At 36.3% G+C, this 22,326-nt stretch overlaps 1 protein-coding gene and 1 pseudogene across 7 annotated transcripts in view; one reads left to right on the top strand and one right to left on the bottom strand.

Annotated features, from left to right (window-relative positions):
* The window catches only part of COMMD10 (COMM domain containing 10), a 238,011-nt gene that overhangs the window by 100,176 nt on the left and 115,509 nt on the right, over nt 1-22,326 (bottom strand). For 2 of the 7 annotated variants that reach the window (XR_003119885.1, XR_003119884.1), the window contains exons 6-7: nt 10,529-10,802; nt 5,788-10,215 (exon numbers count right to left, since the gene is read on the bottom strand). The exons of 4 other annotated variants lie outside the window; for them this stretch is intronic. The gene's annotated coding sequence lies outside the window, so the exon portion shown is untranslated. Of the gene's footprint in view, nt 1-5,787; nt 10,216-10,528; nt 10,803-16,262; nt 16,295-22,326 lie in introns of those variants that run through there. One more of the 7 variants, XR_003119886.1, reaches the window with a different exon arrangement.
* Nucleotides 8,134-8,231, top strand: LOC112627212 (annotated as a pseudogene).

The raw sequence follows: 22,326 nt of genomic DNA, 5'->3' as shown, positions 1-22,326 counted from the left end.
TCTTGTTTCTCTAGTTCCTTGAGGTGTGACCTTGGAATGTCAGTTTGTGCTCTTTCAGTCTTTTTGATTTAGGCATTTGGGGCAATGAACTTTTCTCTTAGCACTGCCTTTGCTGTATCCCAGAGGTTTTGATAGGTCGTGTCATTATTGTCGTTCAGTTCAAAGAATTTCTTAATTTCCATCTTGATTTCGTTTTTACCCAATGCTCATTCGGGAGCAAGTTATTTAATTTCCATGTATTTGCATCGTTTTTGTTCCTTTTGGAGTCGATTTCCAGTTTTATTCCACTGTGGTCTGAGAGAGTGGCTTGATATAATTTCAATTTTCTTAAATTTATTGAGGCTCGTTTTATGGCCTCAATCATATGGTCTATCTTGGAGAGAGTTCATGCACTGTTGAACAGAATGCATATTCTGTGGTTGTTGGATAAAATGTTCCGTATGTATCTGCTAAGTCCATTTGTTCCAAGGTATAGTTTAAATTCATTGTTTCTATGTTGACTTTCCGTCTTGATGACCTGTCTAGTGCCGTCAGTGGAGTACTGAAGTCTTCCACTATTCTTGTGTTGCTGTCTATCTCATTTCTTAGGTCTATTAGCAATTGTTTTATATATTTGGGAGCTCCAGTGTTAGGTGCATATGTTTAGGATTGTGATATTTTCCTGTTGGACAAGGCCTTCTACCATTATATAATGTCTCTTTAACTGCTGTTGCTTTAAAGTTTGTTTTGTCTGATATAAGAATAGCTTCCCATTTGCTTTTGGTGTCCATTTGCATGAAATGCCTTTTTCCACCCCTTTACTTTCAGTTTATGTGAGTCCTTATCTGTTAGGTGAGTCTCCTGAAGGCAGCAGATAGTTTGTTGAGAGTTCTTATCCATTCTGTGGTTCTGTATCTTTTAAGTGGAACATTTAGGCCATTTACATTCAATGTCAGTATTGATATGTGAGGTACCATTGCATTCATCGTGCTCTTTGTTGCCTGCATACTTTGTTTTGTTTTTGCTTTTAAATGCGTATTTTTGTTTTATAGGTCCTGTGTAATTTATTCTTTAAAGAGGTTCTGTTTTAATTTGTTTCCAGAATTTGTTTCCAGATTTAGATCTCTTTTTAGCAATTCTTGTAGTGGTGGCTTGGTAATAGCGAATTCTCTCAGCATTTGTTTTTCTGAAAAAGACTATCTTTCCTTCATATATGATGCTTAGTTTCGCTGGATACAAAATTCTTGGCTAATTGTTTTGTGTGAGGAGGCTGAAGATAGGGCCCCAATCCCTTCTAGCTCATAGGGTTTCTGCTGAGAAATCTGCTGTTAATCCGATAGGGTTTCCTTTATAAGTTAGTTACCTGGTGCTTCTGTCGCACAGCTCTTAAGATTCTTTCTTTCGTCTTAACTTTGGATAACCTGATGGCAGTGTGTCATGATCTTTTTGTGATGAATTTTCCAGGTGTTCTTTGTGCTTCTTGTGTTTGGATGTCTACGTTTCTAGCAAGGCTGGGGAAGTTTTCCCAGATTATTCCATCAAATATGCTTTCCAAGCTTTCAGAATTCTCTTCTTCCTCAGGAACACCTATTATTCTTAGGTTTGGTTGTTTAACATAATCCCAGACTTTTTGGAAACTTTGTTCATATTTTCTTTTTTCTTTGTCTTTGTTGGATTGGATTAATTTGAAGACCTTGTCTTTGAGCTCTGAATTTCTTTAATTGTTCAATTTTATTGCTGAGACTTTCTGGAGCATTTTGCATTTCTATAAGTTTGTACAAAGTTTCCTGAATTTTTGATTGTTTTTTCTTTAAAGTATCTATTTCCTTGAATATTTTTCCCTTCACTTCTTGTATTGTTTTTTGGATTTCCTTGCACTGGGCTTCACTTTTCTCTGGTGCCTCTCCGATTACCTAAATAACTCACCTCCTGAATTCTTCTTCAGGTAAACCAGGGATTTCTTCTTGGTTTGGATCCATTGCTGGTGAACTAGTGTGATTTTGTGGGGGCGTGTTAAAGAGCCTTGTTTTGTCATATTACCAGAATTGGTTTTCTGGTTCCTTCTCATTTAGGTAGACTCTGTCAGAGGGATGGTCTAGGGCTGAGGGCTGTTGTTCAGATTCTTTTGTCCCACGGGGTGTTCCCTTGATGCAGTACTCTCTCCATTTTCTTATGGACGTGGTTTCCTGTGAGCCGAACTGCAGTGATTACTGTCTTCTGGGTCCAGCCACCCAGCATGTCTACCCAGCTCCTGGCTGGTACTGGGGGTTGTCTGCACAGTATCACATCCTGTGACATGAACTATCTATGGGTCTCTTCTCCATGGATACCAGCGCCTGTTCCAGTGGAGGTAGTGGGGGTGGGGGGGTGCAATGGACTCCATGAAGGTTCTTAGCTTTGGTGGTTTAATTCTCTATTTTAGTGCTGGTTGGCCTCCTGCCAAGACGTGGCGTTTTTCCAGAGACCATCAGCTATAGTTGTATGGAAAGGGACCAGTGGTAGACAGGAGCTTAGAACTCCCAAGATTATATGCCCTTTGTCTTCCACTACTAGGGTGGGTAGGGAAGGACCATCAGGTGGGGGCAGGGCTAGGTATGTCTGAGCTCAGACTCTCCTTGGGTGGGTCATTGCTGCGGTTGCTGTTGGGGAAGGGGGTGAGATTCCCAGGTCGCTAGAGCTGTGTACCTAGGAGGATTATGGATGTCTCTGCTGAGTCATGCAGGTTGTCAGGCAAGTGGGGGAAAGTTGGCAGTCACAGGCATCACCCAGCTTTTATGCAAACCAAAGGGCCAGTCTCACTCCCACGGAGCCCCCCAACAGCCCCAAGTCTGTTTCGAGGTGGTGGGCGAGACAGGCTTGAAAACTTGCCCCAGGCTATCTGCCTCCCAGCTGTAAAAGAAAAGGGCTTGTTTCCCTTACCTGCTGAGTGTGCACACCAGATTTGTGTCCTCCCCTGAGTTCTGGCCAGGAGGCTTCTCACCCTGTTCAAATTGTTACAAAGTTCAGCTAGAGATTTCCTTCTCTCTGTGGAGTTTTATCCCCTGCTCCCCTGGCCACTCTCCTGATGGATCCCTGTGGTGTCATGCAGGAATGGCCTGCTAGGGGACCCAGCGAGCTCCAGGGCCTTTCTGCTGCTTCCTTCACCCCTATATTTTGTTCAGCTCTCTAAATGGACTCAGCTCTAATTAAGGTCAGAAACTTCTCCTACAAAACGACCTTCAGCTTCTCCAGTGGGGGTGTGTGTTTGGGAGAAGAGGGTCTCCCTTTCCCACTTCCGCAGTTGGGGCACTCGCAGTATTTGGGGTGTCTCCTGGGTCCTGCAGGAGCAGTCTGCTTCCTTCAGAGGGTCTGTGGGTCCTCCGGGATTGCTGGTTTGTTCTTGTAGTCAATCTGGAGCTAAAATTCACAATGCAAGCCACCACACGCTGCTCTGTCCAGAGCTGCAATCTAGTCCTGCCTCCCATCTGCCATAATCTGGTAAGAGCAAGTTTTTTAATACAGAAAGTAATATTACAGCTCTGTATGTCTAAGATTATTTATCCACGAACTTATTCTACTTGATAACGGTGGCAAGTGGTAAATATCTTTTTCAAATATGTATCAATTATTCTAAATTCTGTGAATATGAATAGCTTTTAAAATGTTCCTCTGTACTGTACGTTATTAATAAAAACAAGGACAATAGGCTGACTTGCCCACCATCTATGTGGCTATGTACATTTATCCTGGCATATCTGTGTAGCTTTCATTGAGATCGGTTTTCGTAATGCACAGTCTCAAATTAAGGGGAATTCTTTGCTTATTATAACATTTCCTAATATTGACTCAATCAGCCTACCACTCTAAAGGGCCACAAGTTATGATAGGACTTTTAAAGTGAAGTGCTAAATATCTGAATACAAAAACAAAATGAAAATGCTTGAAATTTTATTTGTAGCTTAATTAGTCCAAGTTGAGCAGACCCCCCAAGCAAGCCATAAGATCATGATGCAACTTTGTATAGCAGTTAGCAGCCCCTGCAAATATACTTTATTCTGATAGAATCTACTTTGACTCTGTTTATTTTTAAACAGATTCTGACCCTCACTTACTTGACTGGCTGCCCCTCACAAGAAGAACTATACATGATTTTTAACACACACACAGGCACATCTCATTGAAAAATGCATTACATTACAAAAATATATTTTAAGTTGAAAAAATTTTAAACCAATTTCCCCACAGAAATAATGTTATGAGTAGTAGACTTCCAGACTAGTTTATAAAATTTAATGTGAGATTTTATTTAATGTGTTCTTAGTTGAACAACAGAACACTTTTGACCTCTTAATTCTAGCTAGCTGGGGACCATCAGGAACAGGCGTAGCAAAAGGGCAGTGTTTATTAGTACCATTAATAGTACCGGTGGTAACAATATCAGCCGCCATAATAATATTATAGAACACCCACCATGTCTAAGGATCGTAATAAATGCTTTACCTAGTTGATTTAATTTCCATAACTACTCTATGAGATAGGTATTATTATTTTCATTTTACAGGTTAAAAAATGGGCTTTTGAAAAACTAAGTGACTTGGCTAAGGTCACATAGATTAGAAGTGGTAGGGTCCCAGGACTCACACTTAGGTCCACATAACTTCTAAAGTCCATGCCATCTACCACTTTCCTACACTGCCAGGCTTCAAAATACCCACCTTCCTTCCCATGGCCAAAATTCCTAATCCTTCAATAAAAGTGATCCCAGCTACATAATAGGAGAAACCATTCTGATCTAATTCACACTGGATATAAATGACTCAGTCTTGCCAGAAGTAGTGTTTTCATCATCTAAAAAAGAAAGCAAGTTAACCCAACTGAATTCAATTATGGTATATTAGGTAGTGAAACAAAAGTAAGGAGGGCAGTTTTCAACGGGAAACTTAAGCCCTACTTAAGAAGACATCTATACCTGTCTGAGTGCATCTTTTCTTTTTCAGAAATACCACTACGCCATTCAGTGTGATACTGAGAGACTCATCAATCATGTGGCCTTCCTTACACAAACTCTAGTAGTCATGAGAACCAAGCAGGGCCAGTACATTTTTCCCCCTGTAAATTACTAATCGCCATTGGGGAAAACAACAGTCAGTCATACTTATTTGAAATGCAGAACTGTAAGAATGATACACATGTGCACATAGGCAGTCCATGGAGAAGCCCTGTCAGAGAATAAAGCCAACACAGAGGAAAGCAAAACCGAAGAATGCAGAAACAAAACTGTGTGGTGCTGGAACCCCTGGATTCTGCCATGGCTGAGGCTAGACATTCACCTCTTGTTTCAATGTAGCTGTTTGAGCCAATCAGTTTCCTATATTTGATTACGTTAATCTGTGTTAGGTCTCCGGTGCCAGCACTCAAAAGAGCCCTCACTTAGAAGACTCTTGAGGTCATGTTTTCTAGGCAGTGCTTTTGGAAGTTCTTTTCTTTACCCATTTCAACACCCACAGATATGGTACAAGCAAGAAGGAAAATGAAGAAAATTTCAATTTCAGATCAGGAATGACAAGTAAATGCTAAATACAGGCATTTATGAATGGTGTTGGGAAAGTTAAAGAAAGTATTGATAAATATATTTGCCTACTTAGAATATATACCAAAATCTGGAAATAGCATGCTTCTGTCATCCATAAACTCGTATTTTCACTCATGATGTTTGACAGAAAATCACAATATTATAATGTCAAAACTGTGGAAAGTTATATAAGGCAACGGGGTGTAAAATGTAGCAAAGTGCTTATTATAAATAGAATATTTAGTTCTAGCAAATTTGGTAATATGTTTAATTTGACTTTTAAAAATACATATTTTACATGACTTAAATATTCACTTAAAGTGTTTGTTTCCCAACTTGTACTCTATCAATTTAAATTATCCTGAAAGTAAACATGTAGCTATCTCAAAGTTTTATAGAACTTAAGGTCTGAGTTTTCATTCTTATCTTTCAGGATTAGTATTTCAGCTTAAAATTATTAGTTACTTTCCTTGTCAATAATATTTCAGGTACAAAAGTTACATGTAACTAAAATATAAATAAGAGGTATTCCTCAAAACGTGGTAGCAATACTTTATGATTCCAACTCAAGATGATTTAGCATTTATATTCCAAAGAAACAGAGAACCCTTGGTTGCCAATGACAGAAAATCTAACCCAAACTGGCGTAGGCAAAAAGGCAGTGCAATGGGTCATGTAACTGAAATTGTAGGATTGGAAATAGTTTTAGAAATAGCTGGATATTTATCAAACTATAAAATATGGTAGCAATTTCTGTACATATGTGTACCACTCAGTTGTATTTAAATGCACATAAAATTATTTTGTATATAAATAGAATTCCACAACATAAATACACTGTCACTATTATCTGTTCCTCCGTATATTAATCAATCATATATTTTAGCTGCATATTTAACTTTCAAACAGTTCCTAATCATAAAAGTTTCATAACATTTTCTACTAGGTATATATTTAGGCCTCAAAATATACCATCAGGACTCAGTTTCTCTCCCTCCATCCTCTCAGTTCTACTTTCTGATATTTTGGTCTTCTTCTCAGCTCCATGTGATGTGTGAGGCTGCGGTGCTTGAAGCTGCAACAGCTATCGTTCAGTGGAGGTATCCTGATATATACTCATCCAATCTCAACCAATCACTGTGTTGAAGGAGATAAAGCGTGATGACTGCTTAGGCATAGGTCACATACATCATCTCTGAGTTGGTGGAGGTAGCTTTACTCTAACAGCAGGAAAGGGAAAGATTCTTCAAAGAAAAATCAAGGGATGTTTTTCAGAAGGTCAGGAGTACATGCCTAGTACAAATTATTTCCTTTCATAATAAAGATAATATTAATAAACAGTAACAACTAAAAACATGCTTTAAGTTGTTTTCATCTTGCTAAAATATATGAACAATTTCTTGAAGACAGTACTGTTCATTAGATTTTCACTACTGTTTTCTTCTGATGCCATGACTTAAATGATGTAAACTTTTATTTCCTCTTTCTTAAATTCCCTTTACAATGTTAACTGAAATTTAGGGTTTTGGCAGCTGTGGCTATAAAAAGGTAGTAAGATATTTCCAAACAGCTAGGCATTAAGACCCTAGCTTTTTCCAAGGGAATTGTACTAGTCCAGTTGTTGGTCACAAAGAATGGAAGTGATTTCTGGTTAAGTTAAGCAGGAAAGAATGCAGATGGAACACAAAATGATGAAGCTGAAGAACAGACTTGGGAAACAAGATGGCACTAAAGAAGATGAGGAAGCCAGAACTGCAACCAAAATCATGCCGGAAAAAAGGACAGCCTAGGAAGCCTCTGCTGAGAATATGGCACCACCACCACTGCTGGAACCAGTATCTCCACTGGTATGAGATACTGGATGCTGCTCTAGCCACTAGAGGCTGAGGTGGGAGGACTGCTTGAGCCCGGGAATTGGAAACCACTAGAAGAATAAAGTCTAAACTGTCCCTACTTCTTTGCATTACTTTTCCTAGATGTGAAGTCTCATGCAGAGATTTCCAACTGGTTGACGGAAACTCTAGCTGTCACAGGAGGTCATATGCCCCAAACTCTAGCTGTCACAGGAGTTATGAGAGGAACTATCTGCCCCACTTTGGCTCCCGCAGAGGGAGGTGGAACCTAAGGCACTCAGCATAAACCCTAACATACAATGAGGCATCAAGAAAATTTTTATTCTTGTAAAATACTTTAAGGAATTATGTGGCAAATGTTGTTTTCACAATGACATTATGTGACTGATAGCACAATCTTCATTAATAACAAACACATGGGCTGGGTGCAGTGGCTCACGCCTGTAATCCCAGAACTCTGGAAGGCCAAGGTGGGTGAATTGCTTGAGCTCACGAGTTCACAACTAGCCTGGGCAACATGGAGAAACCCCCTCTCTACAAAAAAATACAAAGATTAGTCAAGTGTGGTGGTGCCCAGATGTAGTCTCAGCTACTCAGGAGGCTGAGGTGGGAGGATTGCTTGAGCAGAGAGGTGGAAGTTGAGCTGAGATTGTGCCACTGCACTCCAACCTGGAGGATGATAGAGCCAGACCTTGTCAGAAAGAAAAGAAAGAAAAGCAAAAGAAAAAAGAAAAGAAAGATTAAAATCATGTGCTCATTTACTTCAGTAGCATATATACTAAAATTGGAAAGGTACAGGTAAGATTAGCATGGCCCCTGCACAAATTTATGAAGTGTTCCATTTTTTAAAAAATAAAATAAAAACTATTAAAAAGAAATACAAGAAAGATATTCCTAACATCACACAATTGTTGGTAGAACAGAGGCAAAAACTGATTACTTAAATCAACCTTATTGGCTCTAATTATAGCAAAAAAAAATTCCATGCCCGCCACCCCCAGTGTATTCTGCCTGTAGAACATACTTGAAGTCAAGTGGACTTGATAAGGCAAAAACAACAAACCTAACAGGTAATCAAAGCTTGTCCCTTAGGAGTTAATCATGACAGGTCATGGACAATTTATTTTCCTTTCCCTCATGAGTGCTAATTGGTCAAATAAAATCAGTCACTAACTGCAAAGTAGGTACCAATGTTCATCTAGGTTAGTTTCCATTATAGCTACTAGAAACTAACAGAGTAAGCCTTCTGCTGTAAACTGACATAATGATGTTTTAGGTCACCCCTAAAGATTCCGGTCCAGATCTGAATCTATACTTGAAAAAGAAAAGCTGTCACTTGGTTCCTATATTACCAAACTGCTTCTGTGATGACAGGGTTAAGTCCCTTATTATTCTCTCAGAATTCTACCCAAGACACATGACTATAACTTAAATAAAATAAAGTATAAGACATAAAGAAAGTATTTTAAAAAACACTGTTTATAACATAAAGTTATTTAAGTGTAAATACTTGGAATCCAGCAATTTTATTTATAAAAATGTTTGGTTGAAAAAAAGAATTTATTTATTATACTACGCTTTCTCAACACAGTTGAATACAAACTATATTCATTTCCAAATTTCTGTTGCATATTTAAATTAGAATATACTACAAATATATTATATGTAAATATTAATATATGAAGTAATTTAGAGAATGTTAATACATGAAGAAATTTAGAGATCATTTAATCTACTTTGTAGCAGTAGTCCAAATCACTCTTCCTTGTTACAGCCATAAATAGATAGGTTGCTGGATATTTTTTTTACATCAAAATCTTTACACTAAAATTTCTTCAGAAATTAATTCTAATACTATTTACCAATCCATCAAATATGGCAGCAATCTCTATACATATGTATACCATTCAATTATATTTAAATGCATATACAATTATTTTGCATGTAAATAAAACTTACAAAACAAATACACTGCCACTGCTATCTGTTCCTTTGTATGTTCATTAATTTATCATACATTTTAGCTAAACATTTAGCTTTCAGATAGTTCCTAAGTTTCATAATATTTCATTTATTCTACAGCATTAGGAGCTGAAAAGGGTCTAATATATTCAGGAAGAAAACAGACTTTCTGGGGTCTCTTTAGAACACATGTATTCCTATACTGTTTTTAAAGTGTTTTGTTTTGGTTTTTAGAAACCTTTTTTTTTTTTTCTTTTTTACTTTAGGATATACACTGAGCAGTACTCAATAAATAATGAGATTTGATTAAAAGTGCCATAAGAAACAAAATACTCAGCTTCCTAATATTTGAAATTATTACATATTTATAGTTATTTTTAAAGCAAAAAGGAGAGGACAATATAGGAAAAGTATATAGTTGTGCACCTATGATGCATTACTGGCTACAGTGCTTAATAACTCTAGTGGAATCACTAATAGTTTTTATCCACTTAAAATTCATTATGCTGCTAAGGAAAAGACACTCTAATAAGGCCAAGGACACAACTGATGCACTGAACTTGGAAAAGCTACAGTTGTTAATTTATTCAGTCATTTCTTCAACAAATATTTCTTGAGCTCCTTTCTGGTATCCAGTCCTATAACCAGTGGGATCTCTACTCTCTAGAAGCCAACATTAAAAGGCACAGGGAGAATGATAAATACATTATTACAAATGTGACAAGTGCTGTGAAGAGAAGGTATAAAGTAGGAGAACTCAGCCAGTTCAGGTCACGGTAAACCTCCTTCAGAAGACGACATCTGATAACTGAACAGTTAGTGGGAGGAGTTGAGGAAGGCAGAGAGTGTTCACCAGTTAAAGGATAGAACCTGAAAAAACCCAGAGGAGGAGGAGAATATTAACTATATTTCATGAAATGAGAAAAGTGCTTATACCTAGAAAGGAGAGATAGAATTGTATAAATATAATGTTAGGGATATGAGACTATCAGAAAGTAATGAGAAATCTGTTAAATGCTAAGTAGGGAAGTGAAACAAATTTACAAAAGCAGTTTGGCTTATGGGAGCAGAAGCTGTATTGGAATGGGCTAAAGACAATGAAAATAAACAATTTGTTTAAAAAGTTTGACTGTGGGGTGAGAAACAGAGTTGCAGCTGAACCAACAAGTTGATTATTTGTTACCTTCATTTGATGCTTGGATTTATCTGAACATGTTTAAATGTTGACAGTAAAAATCCTACAAGGAGAAAGATAATGAAGATGGAGGAAAGAAAAATTCCTCAGATGATTAAAAGGGGTGGAACCCAGACCTCAGGAAATTATAGGTAACCATTAGCCCAATGTGTTATTTTCTCCAAAAATGCTTGATGGCAGTAAAGTCAGGTAAGATTCATCCAGGGTCAGAGTTCTTGCTGGTTGTTACGGAGAAGACTAATGAGAAAAGAACTTGCAGACACTGAAATGAGAGTAAAGTGATTAGAGTCTAAGATAAGAAAATAATGAAAATAGTAAGGATCTAATAAAGAGATCTCATTGTAGTCAGAGGAGGAAGTAATCAGAGGCAAGATATCTGTATTTGTTATTTAACAGTTGTAAAATTTGTAATGAAGGCTCAAAACATGGCTCTTTGTGGGTAGAGTTCAACGCAAGAGCTAAGGAGGTCAAGGAATTTTTCCACCAGGAATGCCCTCTTTGCACAGGACCCTTGTCCTTTTGCTATGTTTTGTTCTCTGAGAACTCCACGCAGTAAGACAGAATGGAATTCCTCCCTACTTCCCCATTCTAACTCCCACCCATTCTCACAAACTTTAAAATGCCAAGGAGAAAGCAGGGTGGGATCTGAGAAAAAGGAAAGCCAAGAAATAGACTGCTTGACCTTGCTTGTATTTTTTCAAGCCTTTTTGTAATACACAGACCCCTTTGTTCAATCAATATCTTACATAGAAATACAAATGGTAAAACAGAAACGTATCTGTTAGAAGTAGGACCTAAGGTTCTGTTAAATGCCCCTTGTCTTTGTCCTTCCCACATACTTATATCTAGAAGACACCTAGGACTCAGGGCACAACTGACCATTTTTGTTCAAACTGAACAAAAGCGTAAAAATTCTATGCTTTCTTAAGACACACATTCTAGTATGGGTCATTGTAGATCACACAGGTTAAGACAATATAAAGATCTATGGGCACAAACCTCTAAGAAATAACAAAGAAACTTTACTTGTATCTCCTTTTCTATACTTAGCAGTAGGACTTGTTCATCTTTGGGAAGAAACCTGTACGTGCCAAAACTTTTGTCACACATTTTGTATAACTGCCTTCTATTCTTGCAAAATTCTTTTCAGGAAGTTATATTATTCTCATTTTGCAAAATAGGAAGTTAAGGCCCAGAGAGGTCAAGTAACTTGCCTACAGTCACAAAGTTAATAAGTGAAGTGATCAGGATTCAAAGCTGATTTCAAAGCCCCAAAATTGATTATATCACATTGCCTCCAAGACTCATCAATTTAACAATGTTCCTCTACTACCATTTATATATAAAATCTTCTGGCTAAAAGCCCATAAAATGTTTTCTCATACATACTATTAAAAACAGCTCAACCCTAGAGAATTATCATGTAACTATTTTAGATTAATAGGGCATAACATAGGCATTTCTAACAGATCACTGCTGAATCTGTTTTCTTTTGATAAATAACAACTCCACTGCTACTGGAGTAAAAGTTGACACTGATTTTTTAGGTTTGGTGTTCATTATATCTTAATTCTAAACCAACACTGATGAGATTGTACCCTAGGAGTCAGTGTTAACCAATATTATCAACCCAGAAAGGCTGGGTGGAGGTGAAATTGCAACTACTAAAAATATGTCTATGAAGAAGTAACAAAAGTCACGGAAACAAATATTTGAAGAAAACAGTCACTAAATAATAGGCTCATGAGAAAAAGAAGCCCAAATCAATTCAACTCATTGTAGAGTAAAGCTGATTTTAATCAAGACCTTCAGAAAAAAAAATAAAGGTCAGATATATAGTTAAGAAAAATAAAGAAAACGTAAATACATAATTAGGGAGTGAATACAAAAGGAATGACATGCTGGATTAAAAAAAAAGAGAGAGCGAGAACTAAGGACCACATAGAAATGTCTGTCCTTTTTCTATGTGTTATTATGGTAATAAATATATCTATTGGTCTTCCAGAAACGATGTGAGATCCATAAAACTTATTTTACTAGTCATTAATAGTATTTGTTCCCAAAAGCACCATGACCTCAGTAATTTAGTATTTGGAATTTGAGAACAACATAGTTAACTGTGATTATTAACCCTTAACAGGAGAGTGATTAAAATAATTAAAATCCACACAACATCTAAAAGTTATATTTTGTTTAAAATAACACCAGTATGCTCTGCAGTGCATGGAAACATAAATCTCAAAAACATCCTACCACATTTCTAATAAGCACTAGTTCTATTCACGTATAGCCTGCCACCAAATATACTTGAGTATGATCACAGTAGAGACATTTCCTAAGGGCAACAAAGGAACTGCTTCATTAATTATCAGCTATCCAGGTAACCCAAAACTAAATGTAAAATTTATATTTCTACATTCATTCAAAAAGTATTTATTAAATGGTTACTCTGTGGCAGGCAGTGTGCTAAGTGCAGTGAATATATTGGTGAACAAAACAGAAATGGTCTATTTCTTTAAAATATACAGAAACGGCATTCTCTCAGAACACAAAGAAAGTTACAAGTTTAAATTAAATACTACTTTGAAGATTTTTATTAATTTCAAGGAGGCTTATAATTCACTTTCATAAGGATATGGGTTATTTAAGTCCTCCTAATAGTCCCTTGGATAACTGAAAGATATGTTAAAAATAAAAAAAAGATTGACTTTCATTTTAATGAGTCTATGTAGTCATTGAAATTCTAGGGCATGAGCTAGCTAAAACCAGATTTTCAAAACTACTTCGGTCATTTACATTTTTCTCAAGGAGTCTGCTAAGATCTTTAGGTTTTAGATCTTCTAGGAACATTTTTCTTTCGGTTCTTGCATCATCCTTAGTCTCTCCTATAAATATTAACATTTCATATTTTGACTAACTCAATATAATGTTAGATATTATATGCCCATGGTAATTTATTTCTAGGTTCTCTGGTGAGTCAATGGCCTCTCTCATCAACGATCTCTTTATGATCATCATATTAGTCTGTTCTTACACTGCTATGAAGAAATACCCAAGACTGGGTAATTTGCAAAGGAAAGCGGTTTCACTGACTCACAGTTCTGCATTGCTGGGGAGGCCTCAGGAAACTTACAATCATGGGAGAAGGCAAAGGAGAAGCAGGCACCTTCTTCACAGGGTGGCAGGATGGAGTGAGTGCAAGCAGGGGAAATACTTGATGCTTATAAAACCATCAGATCTCATGAGACTCACTATTATAAGGAGAGCATGGGGGAAACTGCCCCCATGATTCAATTACATCTACTTGATCCCGCCCTTGACATGAGAGGATTATGGGGATTACAATTAAAGATGAGATTTTGGTTGGGGAGACACAGTCAAACCACATCAATCATTTATTATTTTCTGGACAATCTGATTTTTTCCACTCGGAGATAGAATTTTAATCCCTTTTTACTTGGCTTTCTAACTTTTTAAGATTTGTATATGTCAACATTCCCTTAAACCTCCTCAAATAGATTGTTTTCCTCTTAATTGATAATCTTTGTGTTTTCTCTAAAATGCTGTTTTCTCTAAATTTTATTAATATCTGAGAAATATTCTAAATTTCTCAGCAACAAAGTTTCTTTCTCACTTTAATGTATCAATTTTTAATCACCTCAACTGACTGTTTTTTGCTCAAACTCTCTCAAAACACAGCTGAGATCCCCAACATCCATCCCCCACACCTCTTCCCCATTTCAGTAAACAATACTACCATTCATTAATTTACATAAACCAGTAACCTATTGTTCTTAATTTCTCTCCTTTCTCTTTCACCTCCCTCCCTGCCTTCCATCCATAACCTTAATATTAAATGGTAGCCTAGAGCTAGAGTACTATCAGTTCTTAGACTAAAGAAACTTTGTTTCTTCCTCAGAGCCTGCATACATTCAATTGTCTACTCGAATATTGCGCCTCCCTCCTAACAGACCTAGTTGCTTCTCTTCTGTGGGTCTCAATTGCAATGCCATCTCCTCAGAGATCACCACACCTAAAATAGTTTGCTAACAGTATCAATTATCACCTTGTTCTTGTCCTTCACATGGCATATTTCAACTGGCAACTACATAATTTGCCTGTTTACCTGTTTTTGTCCATATATATGTCCCCTAAGAGAATATAAACTCCATGAGGGCAGGAGCTATGTCTATCCTACTCTATCTCCAGTTCTAAATATGCCTGGCACATATTAGATGTTTACTAAATATTTACTGAATAAATGAATATAGTAGAAAGTTTAGCTAAAGAAATGCTGAGATGTTGGCTAATTTTATAATATCCTACTACCGTGATAAGCAAGAGCACAGTGCCGGAAGTTAAAGATCACTTTCTTAAATTAAAAAACCTTCCTTCTCATTTTCATCTTGATTAGGTCAAATGGTTCCACCATGATCTATAACAGTGATTCTCAAAGTATGGTCCTTGGACCAGAAGTATCCAGCACATTTCAAAATAATATTTCTCTAAAAATATTTCTAGAATTCAACAAAACAGACTTCCTATTATTATTTCCTTGTTTATGTGGATTTTTATGATTAACCATGTTTCATACTTTTTTTAAAATCTATGACTCAAAACCCAGTAGCAATAATGTAGATAGGTTTAAACTACTCTGATTTCTGCTAATTTCTTTCATATTAGTTGTAAAAAACTAGTTCAGCTTTAATTTACACTGTATCACTGTTTCACACAACTTCAGAAAACAGAAGATATAAAGCATAATCTTGGTCAATAATATGAATGCTGGTAAACAAACATCCCAAAAGCATAAACGTCAGCATTTAGAATTCACATACTGAATATCAACTGACCATACATTCACATACCACTTCCAGAGATCTCAATGTAATCCAACAGAGAAGTACATTAGAGAAATAAAATAGATTTCTAATTAAAATGAAAGTGCAGCAAGAATAATAAACACTTTTTTAAAATTTTATTTTATATTTTTGGAGACAGGGTCTCACTCTGTCGCCCAGGCCAGAGTACAGCGGCACAGTCTCAGCTCACTGTAGCTTCAACCTCCCGAGCTCAAGTGATCCTCCCACCTCAGCCCACCAAGTAGCTGGAACTACAAGTGTGTGTCATCATGCCCAGGTAATTTTTGTAGAAACAGGGTTTCACCATGTTGTCCAGGCTGGTCTCAAACTACTGAGCTCAGGCAATCTGCCCACCTCAGCCTCCCAAAGTGCTGGGATGAGAGACAGGAGCCACCACATATGGATAATTAAGACTTTTAAAATAAGCATTTCCTCATTTTCTCCTAAAAATTACAACAAAAAATTCATTAAAATGATAAGAATTAAAATGTAGTCAACAGTTGATATACTACAATATATACAATCCCCCTAAATGACCCCAAGTCAAAAAAAAATTGATTTTTATAAAAATAGCTTTAAAAATACATTTTTTTAGCCAGGGTTTTTTTTGTTTTTCTTTTTAATTTTAGTTTCACTAAAATTGTTTTTCAAACAAACTTTTAAGAATGAAGGTCACAAAAAGAGAAAATGTATAATTTCTTAAACAGTTAGAATGAATTGCTAATAGAAAATTTCACAATAAATTGTATTCTCTAGGCAACTATTATTAAAAATATGAGGCACTAAAATTATGTATAAAAATCAAATCCATTATTCCAAGACTCATACAGGAAAAAAATCAAATTAGAAAAAATATACACTTCTCTCGTACTCCATTTCAGTGGCTTAGGATCTAAACAAAAGATAAATGAATAACTGAAAACATAATTTAGTGAACACATTTTAAAATATATCCTAAGCAATAGATCAGTGACAATTACAAATTTAGATATACTATTGCTAATTTGTATTAAACCATCTCCATCAAGGTTTCTATAAACCTGAATGTATTATTCCATTCAAAAATGTTTTATACATATAACTGAAAATGTACAGAGATAACCTAAGCGCCTCTGAGTGTATACAACAGATATAATCAATTATTAACCCTAAAACCTCAATTCATCCCAGCCCTCCTTCCAAGTTATTTTATTTCTGTCCATGGAAATAGCATTCTGCTTGCTACACTCTTCTTCCCTTTATTTTCTATAGAAAACTGCCATCTTGTTCAATCATTTTCCTCCAAGAAACATCTTATAGATTTCAGTTTTCTACTTCATTCCTACTACTACTACCTTTTCCTGCCTCAATATTACTTCAGTCTTTCATGGTTACCATCACACTGACCTTCCAGTTGATAAAACTGATATAATTTTTATCAAGTCATTCTGCTCAAGAAATCTATAAAAGCATTCTGGTGCCTATCCCATAAAAACTACCTGGTTTGCAAGGACCTCTTCAATCCAGGCCCAGGTTACTAACTGAAATTAATTCCTATTGTGTACCTTCTACTCTCATTAGGCCATCCCCTATGCTCTGTGCCAGGTCTTTTAAGCTTCCTTCTTGCTCCTTCCATTGTGGAAGAGCTCTTCTCCCCACCATCTACCCATATCTTCAATGTCTCATTTCTTCTGTATGCTTTGAATCAAGCCCATTCCACACAGGCTCATGGGTATTTACAAACGGAAAGAGTACCAGGCCAAAGTCAGGAAACCTGTGTTCTTACTCTGGTTCTGACATTATCCAGTAGTGTAACTCTGGGTGGATTTTTGAGTTAAACAGCTAGTCTAGACTTTTGTTTCCTCATCAAAAAAATGAGGTATTAGATTGTTTCTAAAATCTGTTTTAAAATTATTTAACTCCTAGAACACTTATAGTCTTAATGCTTTATCACTTAATCGTACATTAAAGATTTTATGTGTATTGAATCTTATTTACTAGGTTATAAACTTCCCGAAGATAAAAGTTACGTATTGTATGTTTTATATTTTTGCAAACTCAGCAAGCATGACACAGTGTTTGATAACATAATGGTTCTCTTTCAGCTATTTTATCTATGGAATCATAAAATTACATGGGTAAACATGGGGCCAGAAGCATGATGTATTACATTTTAAAACAAGCTTATTTTGTATTCCTTTAACAAAGAGCATCTGAAATCCCTAAGTCTCTGGTTCAGGTATATTATTAAATAACATGTATCTAATGTAATTGAATAATTAAAGTATACAATGTTATATTTTCTTAACACTTTGGAATGGAAGATATTTATATGAATACATCCTAATGACCATCTGCATCAACTACAGCTAACCACTTCTGAGAATAAATCAGGGCATTAACCTTTGTGCTAAAACCTTACTATAAACCAACTTTCCTTAATGCTACTAAGAAAAGCAGAGTTGGGGCCGGGCGTGGTGGCTCACGCTTGTAATCCCAGCCCTTTGGGAGGCTGAGGCGGGTGGATCACAAGGTCAGGAATTCAAGACCAGCCTGACCAACATGGTGAAACCCTGTCTCTACTAAAAATACAAAAAAAAAAAAAAAAAAAAAATTAGCCGGGCAGGGTGGCACGTGCCTGTAATCCCAGCTACTTAGGAGGCTAAGGCAGGAGAATTGCTTGAACTTGGGAGGCGGAGGTTGCAGTGGGCCAAGATCGTACTATTGCACTCCAGCCTAGGAAAAAGAGCAAGATTCCATCTCAAAAAAAAAAAAAAAAAAAAAAAAAGCAAAGCAAAGCAGAGTCAACTAACTGCAAAAGGCCCATCTAGCTAGAAAGTAAACTTGGCCTGAGATGATATATATCTCCTGGTGCTATATACAATATTAAGTGCTTCTTAGGAATTATTAGAATAGTGAATATTTTTAGGAACAGGAACTCAAACAGGGGGCATCATCCCCGTTATTATAGTTATGCACAAATTTTTAAAATTATAAATATTTACACATGTACATTTGCAAACCCAAGGTACATTTTTGGTGTCTTCAGGGGTTTTACTGTACTTTAATATGTGTTAATTTTATAGTAATTGTATAATAACTCCAAATACGTAATGTAATTATCTACTTTGGAACAATTTTATAAAGTAAGTTTTGTTTAAGGCTTAAATCTTACTAATTAATCACAGAATCTTAGAGGTGGGAAAGAACCTAGAATCACAGGTCTAACACAATGTTCGTTACATAGTAGAGGCTCAATAAATAAATATTTATCTAAGCGATCTTGTAATACTAGTGCAAATAAAGGAAGACAATCCAAAATGAAATGGTTTCTATTTCAACTCCATCATTCATTTCAGCAGATGGCTCATTTTCACCTTACTTTCCTTATCTCTAACTTGCTTTATCTATCATACAGCTATATATCTAAACATTAGGAAAATGAAGTAATTATAGAAATAGGGTTTTATTTCTTTTGCAGGCACAAAACACACAAGAGTCCAAATAACTCTCAAGTATAATGTGTACCATTCTGAACCCTATCTTTTTAAGTTAGGGTACATGCTCATATTATCTGAGTAAAAGAATATTAAAGCCAAGAATGCAGGTTTATTTGTTCAGATAATAAACGTTTATTAAGCACCCACTATGTGCTGTGTAAATTCCAAAAGGAAAAATATGAATAAGGAAACAAAACTCAGTATGAAGTGGGATGAGAGATACATATACAAATGAAAGCATGTTCAAAGTAAAATGGCCACTTAGCACTGAGGAAGGTTTGGGCAAACAAGGAAACACTAGGTGGCATATAAGTTTTAAAGGACTGATAGATTTTTCCAGATGCAAAGGTAAGGGAGAAGAGAAGAGATAAAATATGCAAAGGAGAAGAAAATGATGCTTGAAAATCTTTGAAAAATTGAATGCAGAAGGTTCCCAGGATGACTATGGGAAAGTGGGATGAAAAGAAACAGAGTAGGCAGAGATCTGATCCTACAAAGTCTCATTATTCTGCAGTTGGCCGGGGGAGGGTCACTTAGACATTTTAAGCAGGAAAGTATCATATCAGAACTTTGTTTCAGAAAAATGACACTAGGTTGGAAGAGGAAGATTCTGAAGGCAGGAAGATAAATTAGGAGAATAATGCAGTCCCTTAGGATGGGGATAATAAAAGCTTCAGTTAAAGCAATGAAGATGAAAACATATTAATGGAAAGAGCATTTACATTTACATGTATTTTAAATATAAGATGAGAGGAGGAAGAAAAATACAGTCGTCTCTTTCTTTCCTTTCTCAAAAACCATTCCAAATGTCCCAGCTTATTTCTGGTCCACCCAATACCATCAATCCCTCCCGTTTCCATCTCCATTCAGACCCTTTGTCCATTGGATCCCTGTCTTAATCACCTAAGGCTCTTCCAACACAATACGTGTTCTAGAACATGCTACCAGTCAGTGGCACTGTGACTACCTTTGCAAGCCCATGCAGGAGCCTCAGCTTGACTGCAACCCCAAAAAGATTGTTTCCTGCTTGTCCAGCAACTACAGACCAACTCTGGCCCCAGCAGACTATACCTTCTCTAACAAGGTCTGAACTCTTAACTTTGGGGAAGGACCCTCTTCCAAGTTGTTCTTTCCTTAAAGACTCTCCTCCTTCAGGCCTAGTATGTTTGTTCCAGTTCTCTTTACACTTTTATAGTTACTCACATATCACAGCTTCATAATCCTTTATATTAAACTTCCCCTGTTTAAAATTACTTTGTGATTTCTGTCTCCTTATTAGATTTAGGGAGATACTGACAACAATCATAAGAAATAAATAATTTATAACACAGAATAACAACATGAGAATCAGTAACTAGGAAATTTTTTAAAAATAATAATTAAATGAGAAAATTATTTAATTATTATTATACCCATTAAGAGTACAACCTTATAGGACCTCAACATCAGAAAACAGAATTTAAGACTTTAAAATATGAATTTTATATGCAAGATAAAGTAAAACATATAGGAAAATAACCATTAATAACATGAGCTTTAGGGACTTTAAAATGAAGACATACAAAATTAAAGGACTTGGAATAATAGTGGCAAACCCACATCTCAGATGTTAGGTTAAATGTTTCAGATTCTATTTGTAAAAGCCTAAAGCAGAACAGTGAATAAGTCCAGGCTGGGCACGGTGGCTCACACCTGTAAATCGAACACTTTGGGAGGTCGAGGAGGGCGGATCACTTGAAGCCAGGAATTTGAGTCCAGCCTGGTCAGCCTGGCAAACCCTGTCTCTACTAAAAACAAAAAAAATCAGCAGGGTGTGGTGGCACATGCCTGTAATCCCAGCTACTCTGGAGGCTGACGCATGAGAATTGCTTGAATCTTGTAGGTGGAGGTTGCAGAGAACCAAGATTGCGCCACTGCACTCCAGCCTGGGAGACAGAGACGATCTGTCTCAACAAACAAACAGTGAATAAGTCCAAAAAGCCAACAAGGTGAACGTGAGATTCAAGCTCAGAACATTTTTATCTTTTTCTAAATTGTGGTAAAATATACGTAACATAAAATTTACCAAATTAGCCATTTTAAGTATACAGTTCTGTGGCATCAAGTACATTCATATTGTGCAACCATCACCACCATCCATCTCCAGACTTTTTCATCTTCTTTAACTGAAACTCTGTACCCAGTAAACAATAACTCCCTACTCTTCATTCCCCCGGCCTCTAGCAACTACCATTCTACTTTCTGTCTCTATGAATTTGACTGCTCTATGTACCTCATAAAATAAAATCATACAACATTTGTCCTTTTGTGACTGGTTTGTTTTACATAGCGTAATGTCTTCAAGTTTCATCCATGTTGCAGCATATGGCAGAATTTCATTCCTTTTTAAGACCAAATAATATCCCATTGCATGTATATACCATATTTTGTTTATCCATGCATCTGCCAATGGATACCTGGGGTGCCTCCACCTTTTGGCTATTGTGAATTCTGCTGCTACAAACATGGGTGTATAAATATCTGAGTCCTTGCTATTCTTTTGAATATACACCCAGAAGTACCAATGCTGGGTCATATGGTAATTCTATATATAATTTTTTTATGAAGTGCCATATAGTTTTCCAGAGTGGCTATACACTTTTACATTCATTCACACTGGCAATGTACAAGGATGCCCATTATTCTTTTCATGCTGCCATTTAATAAACACCCATTATGTGACATAAGGACATCTACTTAAAACCGACTATTCATTCAATTCATTTACAGTAAGTTACTAACTACCTAGCCCACTGAGCTGCAGCAGTTTTTTTTTTTTAAGCCACTGCCCTTACGAAATTTGTATTTTAGTGAGGTGATACAGACACAAAAATTAAAAACAAATATATATATCATATATTAAATACAACTGAGACAAATAAAACAAGGTAAGGAGGTAGAAAGTAATGCGAGTGTTTGAAATGTGGTGGTGAGAAAAGTCACTCTGAATGTGGCATTTAGAAAGATCTTCAGGAAGGAAATAGTTATGAGAGACCACAAAGAGCTCTGTTCCCCAGCAAACTGGTTCTCCACATCTCTTAATCAGCAAGCTATATTATATCTGCCATAAGGTACAATTATTTAAAAGAAAGAAAAGTTAATCTGATGTTTTAAATTGCTTAAAGGAGTTTCAAACTTAAGTAAACATTTAGAAATTGACCATTTCTTTATAGAGAAGTTATGGGACACATTAACAGACTTCAAAGGCAACTGTTAGCTTTGATTAAAAATGGAGTAAGAGTGGCTACTACCTAGAGAAAATCCAAAGTGGTTAGGAGAGGATTTCTGTAAAGACAACTATACGCAAGTAAGAGAGACACAAGTTATCCAGGTAAATTTTGGAGTTATCTTTAATGACTCACTTTGTCCCACACTTTGTATCTAACCAACAAATCCTATCATCTCC

Source organism: Theropithecus gelada, chromosome 6, assembly GCF_003255815.1.
Source record: "Theropithecus gelada isolate Dixy chromosome 6, Tgel_1.0, whole genome shotgun sequence".
Taxonomy (NCBI): domain Eukaryota; kingdom Metazoa; phylum Chordata; class Mammalia; order Primates; family Cercopithecidae; genus Theropithecus; species Theropithecus gelada.
The sequence above is the reverse complement of the archived record's forward strand: the minus strand, read 5'-3'. Positions and strand labels throughout refer to the sequence as shown.